The 10,000-nt window shown below is 36.0% G+C and overlaps 1 protein-coding gene across 5 annotated transcripts in view; it reads left to right on the forward strand.

Annotated features, from left to right (window-relative positions):
* CDIN1 (CDAN1 interacting nuclease 1) overlaps positions 1-10,000 on the forward strand; it is a 124,726-nt gene that overhangs the window by 35,466 nt on the left and 79,260 nt on the right. The gene's annotated exons all lie outside the window — the stretch shown is intronic.

The raw sequence follows: 10,000 nt of genomic DNA on the forward strand, positions 1-10,000 counted from the left end.
AGTCTTGGGTTTGTATTTTTAATTTTTCCCCTTTAAAATTGAAAAAAGCTTTACCTCAGGGAGAGGAAAGTACTGTAGCTGTACTATTACTTTCACTAATCAATTCATAGTTCTAAATTGTTTGCTTCTACAAAAATGTATGGATGATATGCATCAGGAGAAACACAAAGCTTATTGCTCCAGCAATACTCTATTCCACTAAAGCATATCTTTACTAAAACACAGAGTAGTGCAGTATTATACAAATTACTTTTGACACTCTTGTGTTTAGACTTTAAAGCATAGAATTACACAATGCAAAGGATTAGAAGATTTCATGTAACTCAAAGTATTTAAACTCAAAGTATTTAAAAAAGACACACAACCCACTTTACGGTAGTATATTTAAAATATAAAGAAAATGTGGTTTTGCTACGCTTTTAAATGCAGCATGTATCAGGTCAAAGTTGTTTATAGTATGTATGTCTTATAAGTGAAAATTTTTGGGAAGGAGTTTTTCTTTCTAAATAATCGGAAACTAGAAAAGTAAATCTGTGGGCGAAGGATTATGGGGACAGAATTATCACTGGGCAGAAGTATTTATATTTTTATTTGCAAGGTAGGCAACAAAATCTGTTGGAAGGATATTTTTATATAAAGATATCAGTACTAGCGATGAAAAAGCTTTCCACCAGCTGACCTATACTCCTAGGAAAGGAGCTTGCTGTTGTAAAAGTTACAGTAACAACAGTATAATAGCTTTAGTATTGTTTTTAAATATAAAAATGGAACATGGCTTAAGTTCTGCCCAAGTAGTTTAAGGACAGTGGGAAGTTTTACACTTTGTAGCCTAGTCTCCTTCCATTCCAGAAAACAGACTTCTTTATTTGATAGCCTTTTATTTTTCCTTTTCTGGTAACTTTGATCTTAGGGTAGAGGTTAGTGTGATATCATACAAAATTCCCTATTTTTGCAGTATATTGCAGTTGCAATCAAAAGTACTCGAGTTCTCATCGTTTTATATGAAGTAATAGAGCTTAGAATTGATCTCTATACCACTTAGAGGTTTTTAAGTACATCAAAAGACAATGTTGTAAATGAAAAGTTCACTGTTTCTGGATGCAAACAAAATATATCCTTTTAGTGTTTTCGATATTAGGGGGAACAGGGGAGCCTTGTGTGCCAGTTTTCAGGTTGTGACCAGATTCATTTTCTAATGGGATGCTGTACAGTTTGAAGAATGTGCTCTCTCTGTATATCCTTTGACTTAACCATGTTCAAAACCTATTATTCAACCAAGCACTATAATAATTCTTTTGCCTATTACCTTACTAGAGCTCTCAGATTAGTCTATCAACGTATGGAAGATTAACTCCAAACAAAACTGTGGGGCCAAGGAGAGAGGGTGCCTTATATAAGCATAATGAAACTCTATAAATGTAACACCACATATTGCAGTTATCTCTGTATCCTAAGAAGAAAAATAAAGTTGATGTTGTTATTAAAATGTACTTGGAATCCTTTTAAAACATAGAATTCCAAGTGTTGAGTTCCAGGATACAAAACAGTATTCTAGTTACAGTCTAATAAATGCTAAGTAAAGGGGATAATAGCTTCCCTCAATCTATTTGCTCTGCTCCTTTTCATAAAGCTCAGGTTGCTGTTGTCCACCTTCTCTGCCATAATACAGTGCTGGCTTACATTCAGTTTGCTGACCCACCAGGGCTCCCAAGTCCTTTTCTGCAGAGCTCCTCCCCAGCCTGTTCATCCCAGCTTGCATTGTTGCTGAGATTCCTTCTTCCCATGTACAGGACACAGCACTGGCCTTTACTAAATTTAGTGAGATTCCTGCTGGCCCATCCTGTGACCTGTCTTCTGTCTAGGCCCCTCTGAATGGCAGCCCTGCCTCCCAATTGGTTGTCATCTGAACACTTGAGGAAACTATACTCCTACATGCTCCAGATCATCGTTAAAGATGGTAAACAGGAATAGAAATTCATGATTGCAACTACATAAAGAAGAAGAAGGGCTGAATCTTACACCTTTCTTTAATCTTACCTTTTCTACCCTCTTTTTATTTACATTTAGATAATAATGTAAAATACAGTCTCAAGCTTCTTCTATAGGACTACCTACTATTGATTATTAATATGACAGTAACATGTATATGAGGTCAGAATATCCTCCCACCTTCCTCTACTTTCTCTTAGCGACTGAATAAGCAGCTTTAAAAGATAAATCCATATCATCAGGCTTTCTACACTCAGCTTTTGGTGAAGTTTTTTAAAAAAACAGTGAGATGCAGTTTATATGCTCAAGTTGAACAGCTGCACAGAGCAACAAGTATCCATTGCTTCTGTTGAAATGCATCTACAGTCCACTTGCCCAGTGGAGACACACTGACAGAAGACAGTATTTAGAAAACTGTTCTGCAACAAACTGTGCAGCATTACTGATTGCACAGTACAACTATAACTATTACTGAATTTTAGGAACTATTTTTAATAAAAAACTGACTTCAAAATTGCCTAGGATGTCTACGCGGCATACATAATGTAATCTGTTTGCTCTGAGAATACTGCCTAAAAGTGAGTTCTTTATATGTCAACAATCTTTAACATATATAAAACTAATTTCAAAGTTGTAGCACCTCTCCTAAAAATACATAAATAGCTTTTAGAAATTATTTTCAACTCTAAAGAAGCTCTTTTGATAGAATATCAAATTGCTTGTCTCCATACGTTTGATACAAATATACATTTGATTGTCTTTTTTCACATTTTTCCTTATTACACGGGGGTTTTTATCTGAGATATATATACACTGTAGGAGTACACTTCATCTTTCAGAAGTGTTTTACCATTGACTAATTATCAGAGTGCACTAATGCAGAATCCATAGAAGTAAGGATTTGGTTTCAGGCTAGTAGCCTGGAATTATGTTAAAATACAGCACATTTAAGAGAATTTGCTGAGTGCCTAACAAGTCTAGGCATTCAACAAGGCTGATCACAGTCTTTCGGGCTGTGAAAATGTAGACTGCAATATATTGCTGATTGTAAAAACAATCAAAATATAACACTGTGTTCACTTTGTCTACTGAATATGCAAAAACTTAAATTGTGGTAGGTTGCTTTCTAGTAAAAAGTAAAAGTGCACAGTAGGTCTTGGCAATGTTCTGTTATACTTTTTTGCATGTGTTTATCCACATGGAGGAAATGTTGTTCAGCTAATTAGTATCAGAAATCAAGAGCTTTTTACTTAAGCATATTTTACTGTGTGGCTTCTGACTGTGGTCCTTTAAGTTTGCATTCTGTTGACTGTTCAAAATGATAAAATCATAAATTACAGGTTCTTTGCATTTGCACACGTAATTAACACAGAGACTTGAGAAAGTCCCATTTTTGATATTAACTAATGATAGTGCTTCTAAACAAGCATTTGAAGTTTCTCTTAACTTTTCCATTTCTCCATCTTCCTATCTTTGAATTCATGCTGATAATGCAGAATATTTTTGCAAAGACATGGACAGAAAGTATACCAGCTGTCCTCTCAGAAGTAGAAGTTCCCTCTCTGGAAAAAAAAATGAATTTACATATCTCATTATTGTGTATCTTCCTCTTGCCTGTGGGAAACATCTATGTTCCCTCAGTTGCCTGGTGAGAGTGGACAGCCAGGATAAGGACAGCTTTCAAAGCAGATCAGTTGCACTAGTGAAAACAAATTCTGCATCCTCAAAACACAAAAAATATTCTTCTGTTTCCATGTCCAAAATGGATTCTGCCTCTGAAATTAGATTACACTCCATTTTTTTAATCTGCTTGTCAGTATTTCACTTTTTCTCTTTTTAGGAATGGGGAGCTCTTTTTATATCAGTATTGGACTGACTATTAACAACCTGTTTTTTTCATTTATCATGTAATAGTCTTGTCATGTAGGAATGCTGTAACAGAACAGGTCTCATGCAGGTATTCAAAGCAAATTTCTCTTACAAGTGAAAATTGGCAACTGAAATAAAACTATTGTTGAAGAAACTGGAGAGTGGTTCTAGAGACCCTATGTTGAATACATGTAAGCAGCTTATTTTCCACAGTGCAACAGAAGCAGGAGGGTATGTCTACAATGCTAAAGAATAGTTTTCATGTGACTAGTTTTACTGTATATTTTTCAACATGAATACTGAAAATAATTTAGTGAAGCCAGCACCCTTGGTCTGTCTTTTCATTTTATATGTGGGAAAATATTTTTTTTATTTCCACTTACTCTGGACAGCATGCACAATTGAAGTGAATGATGCTGACATGACCAGGTTTCTAACCACTACATGCCACCTTCTTGATGATGATCTTGAAATACTCGCTTATTCAGTAGCCAGCTTGAGTTTTCATCCAGATACTCCTCCCAGTTTACAAACGAAACATTTGAACCATGAGCTGGTTAATTAACTTGGCCACAGTCCTATAGAGAGCTTGTGTCAAAGCAAAGATTCAATCTTAAACTTGACAGGCATGGATTTATGAAGACTAGATACTTCTGAATCCACACATGTTCATTCCTTGCTTCCTCTTTAAGCCAGAAGGGGAAAAATGGATGAACACAAAATGAAGGGCAATTTTTCTTTTTAACCTCTGTAAGTCTGTTGTCTGCTTTTTCAGAGAAAATTTTTCTGTAGCACTGAGAAAGGCTCAGTCTTCCTATTTCTGTATAAATGTCTGATGAATGCAGCCTCAGTAGTGCATTGATGAATCGGTGCTGGAGAGACTTTTTCTGGAGACAGTATTGCTGAGAAAAGCTGTTTGCCTTCAGGTGCTAAAAGTTACCTTTTTTTGAACTATCCTAACTTCTCTTTCGAGAATATGTTAGAGCAAGCCTATGTCCTAACTGGGCAGGAACATGCTTAGTGTTAACCATTGCACATTGGTGAGCTACTTGACCAATGTCATCTCAGACTTTAGATCATGGTCCTCAACTACATTAAGTTGTTTCTGTTTAGAGAATTGCATATCTTCTAACTCACAGGAGGTAAGCATCCCTTAGCATGAGATGCGTTCCTTCCATAGCAGAGTCAGTAACTCTGTATAATGTATAAATGCTACTTCAGTGTTATCAATAGCAGTGGGAATGGGCCTTGCTGTCTTCTCTAAAAATACCTTTTGTTGCAAATAATCCAATTTAAACTTTTCTTCAGACTTTCCCCTACCAAATATGCAGCACTGTGCTGAAGCACAGAGTATTAAATCCCTGGAACATCTTGCCACCAGTTTTGTCCTGAATAACTACAGCATCCAGGTACTTCATATTGAAGGCACTAAAAAAGCATTACGTGACTTAACTTGTTTCTACTTCAGAATGACTCTGCTTGAGCAAAAAACATAAAAGCTAAAAAGGGTGTTGAATGCAGTCCCTGAAGGGTGTTACTAAAACTTCTCAATTATAAAGCTAACTATACAACAAAATACAGGAAGACTCATCTGAAAGGGAGATCCAAATGTTTCAGGACTCTCTTAAGCAAACAATGAAAAACACCAAAAGAAACAGTGAAAAGATACTTAAAATCCAATGAAAAACAATTTGCTGAGGGATGATGTTGGGATTTTTTTTCCCATGTAGGATCAATGACCCTGAGACCTCTCCTTAGTTTAGATGTTCTAACATTTTAGTTAAAACAAACTCCTTTTTTTTTTGTCTTTCCTTTTTGGGTCTCCTTAATCCAAAAAATATTAGAGCCTTCAAGAAATAAACTTACCTGAGTTTAATCACTTCTTTCTCTGAGGAGCTTGGAAACCACTGTTTGAAAATTAAAAGAAAATAAACAAGTCAACAAAGTAAAATGCTGCCAGATGAGATCTCTTCTGATTTTGAAAGGAATAGTTTAGGTGGGCTAGATCACTCAAAAAATACCTTTGGGCAGAACTTTTAGGCAGCAGGGGTAGACATGTCATCTCAGCTTTACTCAGTCACATTGCTTTGTGGTTGCAGCACGGTCAGCGCTGTACTCTCTCATGCCTTTGAGAATGATTCAGCTCAGCAGCAAAACTCGACTCCTGCATTAAACCACAGGTGTAAAGGGGACTGAGGAGAGTTCACTGGAGAGCCACTGGGATGGTAAACAGGCTGGAGCACTTGCCACGCGAGAAGAGGCTGTGGGAACTGGGGCTTTTTCAGCTAGGAGAAGAGATGGTTTCATGAGGGGCTGAGGAACAGCCTGCTGCTACCTATGGGGAGGTTATTAGGAAGATAGATGCAGGCTGTTGACAGTGGTGATGTAGTGATACAATGAGAAATAGGTGTAAATTGAAACATGAGATGTATACAACTTCACATCTTTAAGTAACTTTTGTGGTCTATCAGTGTTACATGTTCTGATTTTTGCTTTGCGAAAGTAGGTGCTCATTGCTTATAAAATGAATTTTGTGAGAGATTTTAAGTATGAAAGTTTTCTTGTATAATTGGCTCTTGAACTTCTTTTGGTAAGCCTTAAAGTTACACTGTTAAATAATTAAAACTATTTTACAAAGTTTGTTGTATATGTATGGCAAAAGAAAGAAACAAGATCTAGGTGTGATTATCTAGATGAAAAGTCCTACAGAAGATTGAAATTGAACATAGTAACTGTAATTATCTTAAAGGAAGTCTATTACAGTATGATAAAACTGTCAAAATAATGATTGAGGGCTCCAAGAAATCATGCAGAGTATCCATAAAGCTCATAGTACGTCATAGCTTGAGAATTTAGAAATTGTATTTTGACCTTAGTACACGATGGAGCCAATCAAAACATGTTTAATAAATGGCTTATAATACTTTTCCGTAATTAAACATTAAAACTGTTCCCAGTTGTTTTCTTCAGTGAAAAAGGGAATATGTTTCCAGTCCGCATGATGTGCATATTATTTTACTGATTGCTTACTCTTTTTAAGGAATTATTAATTGACTTTCATCTCTTATTCATGTATACAAAATTTGTGGTGATACCTCTCCCAAAAAATTCATTATGGCTTAACCACCCTGGTTTTGGTGGCTAAAAAAAAGTCTAGTCCATTCTATAGAGTACCTATCCTCCATTTATTCTACTGAATGCCTTCCAGTAGTGTGTTAAGCTGCATGGCTACATCTCTTGTTTGTTCTATTCTTTTCACCCAAAGAGAAGTGTATGCAGTGAAGTGTTTGGTTTGGTGGGTATACTGATTTTGGCTGGGGTAGAGTTAATTTTCTTCCTTCCCAGTGGCTGGTATGGGGCTGTGTTTTGGATTTGTGCTGAACACAAGGTTGATAATACAAAGATGTTTTTGTTATTGTTGAGCAGGGCTTGCACCGAGCCAACGCCTTTTCTGCATTTCGTACTGCAACACTGGCAAGGAAGTTGGGGGTGCATGGGAAGTTAGGAAGAAACACAGCTGGGACAGGTGACCCAAACTGACCAAAATGATATTCCAGACCATATGACATCATACTCAGTATATAAACTGAGGAAAAGAAGGAGGAAGGGGGGACATTTGAAGTGATAACATTTATCTTCCCAAGTAAATGTTAGGCATGATTGGGCCCTGCTCTCCTGGGGATGACTGAACACTTGCCTGCCCATGGGAAGTGGTGAATTAATTCCTTGTTTTACTTTGCTTGTGTGAGTTCCTTTTGCTCTCCCTATTAAACCGTTCTTTATTTCAACCCACAAGTTTTCTACCTTTTACCCCTCAAATTTCTCCCTGATCCTGCTGGTGGGGGAGTGAGCAAGCAGCTAGTCAAAAAATTCACTGAGAATATGTTTCTCCCAACTCCACCCTGCAGCAGTTACTTACAGATAACCTTTACCCATCTATCTTTTGTCTCCCAAAGAAGTTCTTAAAGCAAGTACTGGCTTTTGTTTTGAATCACTTCCAAAATGCTGATCCTTTTTTGAGAATATCTACTCTTTCATTTGCATGGTTTTCTTTTGAGTACTGACAATGCTAAATATCCAGCATTTTTTAAATCCTGTGATGTCTTTGGCCCTGTTGTTTTGTATCTATGAGTTTCATAAACATGCCTTTGCATTGAAAAAATGTTTAAATGCTTTCTTCGGAGTAATTTGAATGCTCATGGATGTTCTGATACTCAACAGAAATGGTAAGCAGGCATCATCTTTTGTTGTGTCCCTTTTTTTTTGTGTCTTCTAAAATAAATTTTTCATTTGCCCAAATATTTTATGGTTTTTTAGGCCACCACTGATTCTTTTCTATCCTTGAACTCTTAGTACTTGCAGTGGACATTTTGAGATAGGATGGCAGAAATGAGTGTGATGGTTCCAGGTGAGTCTAAGCAGGAGATATAGGTTATAAGGAGTTTGATAATATTTCCAAGTCCATTTCTTCTTATTCAGCCTAATTATAGCCAGTCATTAGGGAATACAAAAGCTTGTTTCAGCCAATTTATAGACTAGTAAAACATACAGATAACTGACCTGTTTCTTCCACTGTGCATGACTGGATGCGATGATTTGGAAATATTTTCTGTCTTGGACTCTACTTTAGTGTCTCTGAAGATGTAGCCTCCAAATGTTAAGCCCCAAATTCTTTACTTTTCAAAGAGCGAAATACCATAATTCAGATTAAATTTACTGTGTGAATAGTCTAAAGTATCTCTGTTACTTTAGGAGATTCCCTGTTGTTGTTTTCTTGAGGAAAGCTATGAACAACTGAAGGTTCAAGTAATAGTAACAGCTTTTAAAAATAATTTTGAGTCCTTAGCAGTACAATCAATCCTAAGCTTTTTTTCCAAACTGTAGAGTTTCTTTCCTGTCTCAAATTCCATCTACTTTTCTGAAGAACTTTGTTCTTTCTCTCTGCTTCAGGGCTGATTCTCTTTTTTGTCAGTGCTTTCCCTAGCTGATCCAATATGACAGAAGTGTTTACTTGCATTCAGTATCAAGGATTGCTTGATTTACAGTTAATTTTATGTTTCTTTTTAGATTGGTAAAACAATTCAGTAGACAGAATGAAGAGGCACACATTTCACTTACAAAATCCTTTTTCTCAATCTGCTATTGAAGCATGTATTGTCTTATGCTCTGAAATTTCTTTGCTTTTCTTTCTGTAAGTTAAATCAGGGCCCAGCCCTGAAAAGACATATGCAAGGCCATCATGTGCTTGACCTGAAGTTTGTATCTGTGTGGAGCTGCAGCTTTCCAATAGGTGCCAGTTTACTCAGATTCATCTTCACTCAGGATCGTAACCTGAGTTTGACGTATTTGAATCCTCTATAACCTCATTGCTTAACTTTTGTTAGGTCCTTACAAAACATTTTAAACAACCTGATTTATTGTGTGTCAACTTATGTCACACTACTGCTAACTTTTTGTTATGAGGAAATGGACATGTATTTCTGCTTGTTCTCAGGGTCTAACCCTTGACGGGGCTTTGTGATTTTTCTCTGGTTTTGTGTATGTGTGTGTGAATCGTTTGTTTCCTTAGCTTATGAATTTTACTGATGAATTTGAACAAAGATTTTTTTAGGACAGTTTTTTTTCTTTAATTTTCTTTCTTATGACATGTCTGAAAATTGTAAGAGTTTAGTGATGTTTCAACCTTATAAAGTGGCATTGGTCATTCCTTAGTGTATCACAGTCACTTAAATGCTTGTTACAGTGATCATTAAAAACATAATGTAGTGGATATAGACTTTATTGTATAATTCCCTAATTACTGCTAACTTAGCATATAATTGACACTAATATTTGCCTCCTTCCAAGTTTTCTCTACTATTTGCTGGTGTGTTATTTCACAAAGTAGATGGATAGCAAAAATTAAATATTAAATCCTTGCCTAAAGAAGCCTATTTTCTTATTAACGGAAAATCATTACACCTTAGTGAAAAATCATGTCCAGGATGTTTAACAATGTATGGCAATAGTGATTTGTGGATGCAAAAGAATTGCTATTGGCTTTGCATTCTCAGTTCCTTTTGTTTGTTATGTTTGAATAACATGTTAGTTTATAAGCTGTGGTAGAATCTTTTAAGTGTCTGTATGAATTTATGAATTTTTA

Source organism: Manacus candei, unplaced genomic scaffold (genome assembly GCF_025592945.1).
Source record: "Manacus candei isolate 608988 ecotype Guabito, Panama unplaced genomic scaffold, ASM2559294v1 h1tg000033l, whole genome shotgun sequence".
Taxonomy (NCBI): domain Eukaryota; kingdom Metazoa; phylum Chordata; class Aves; order Passeriformes; family Pipridae; genus Manacus; species Manacus candei.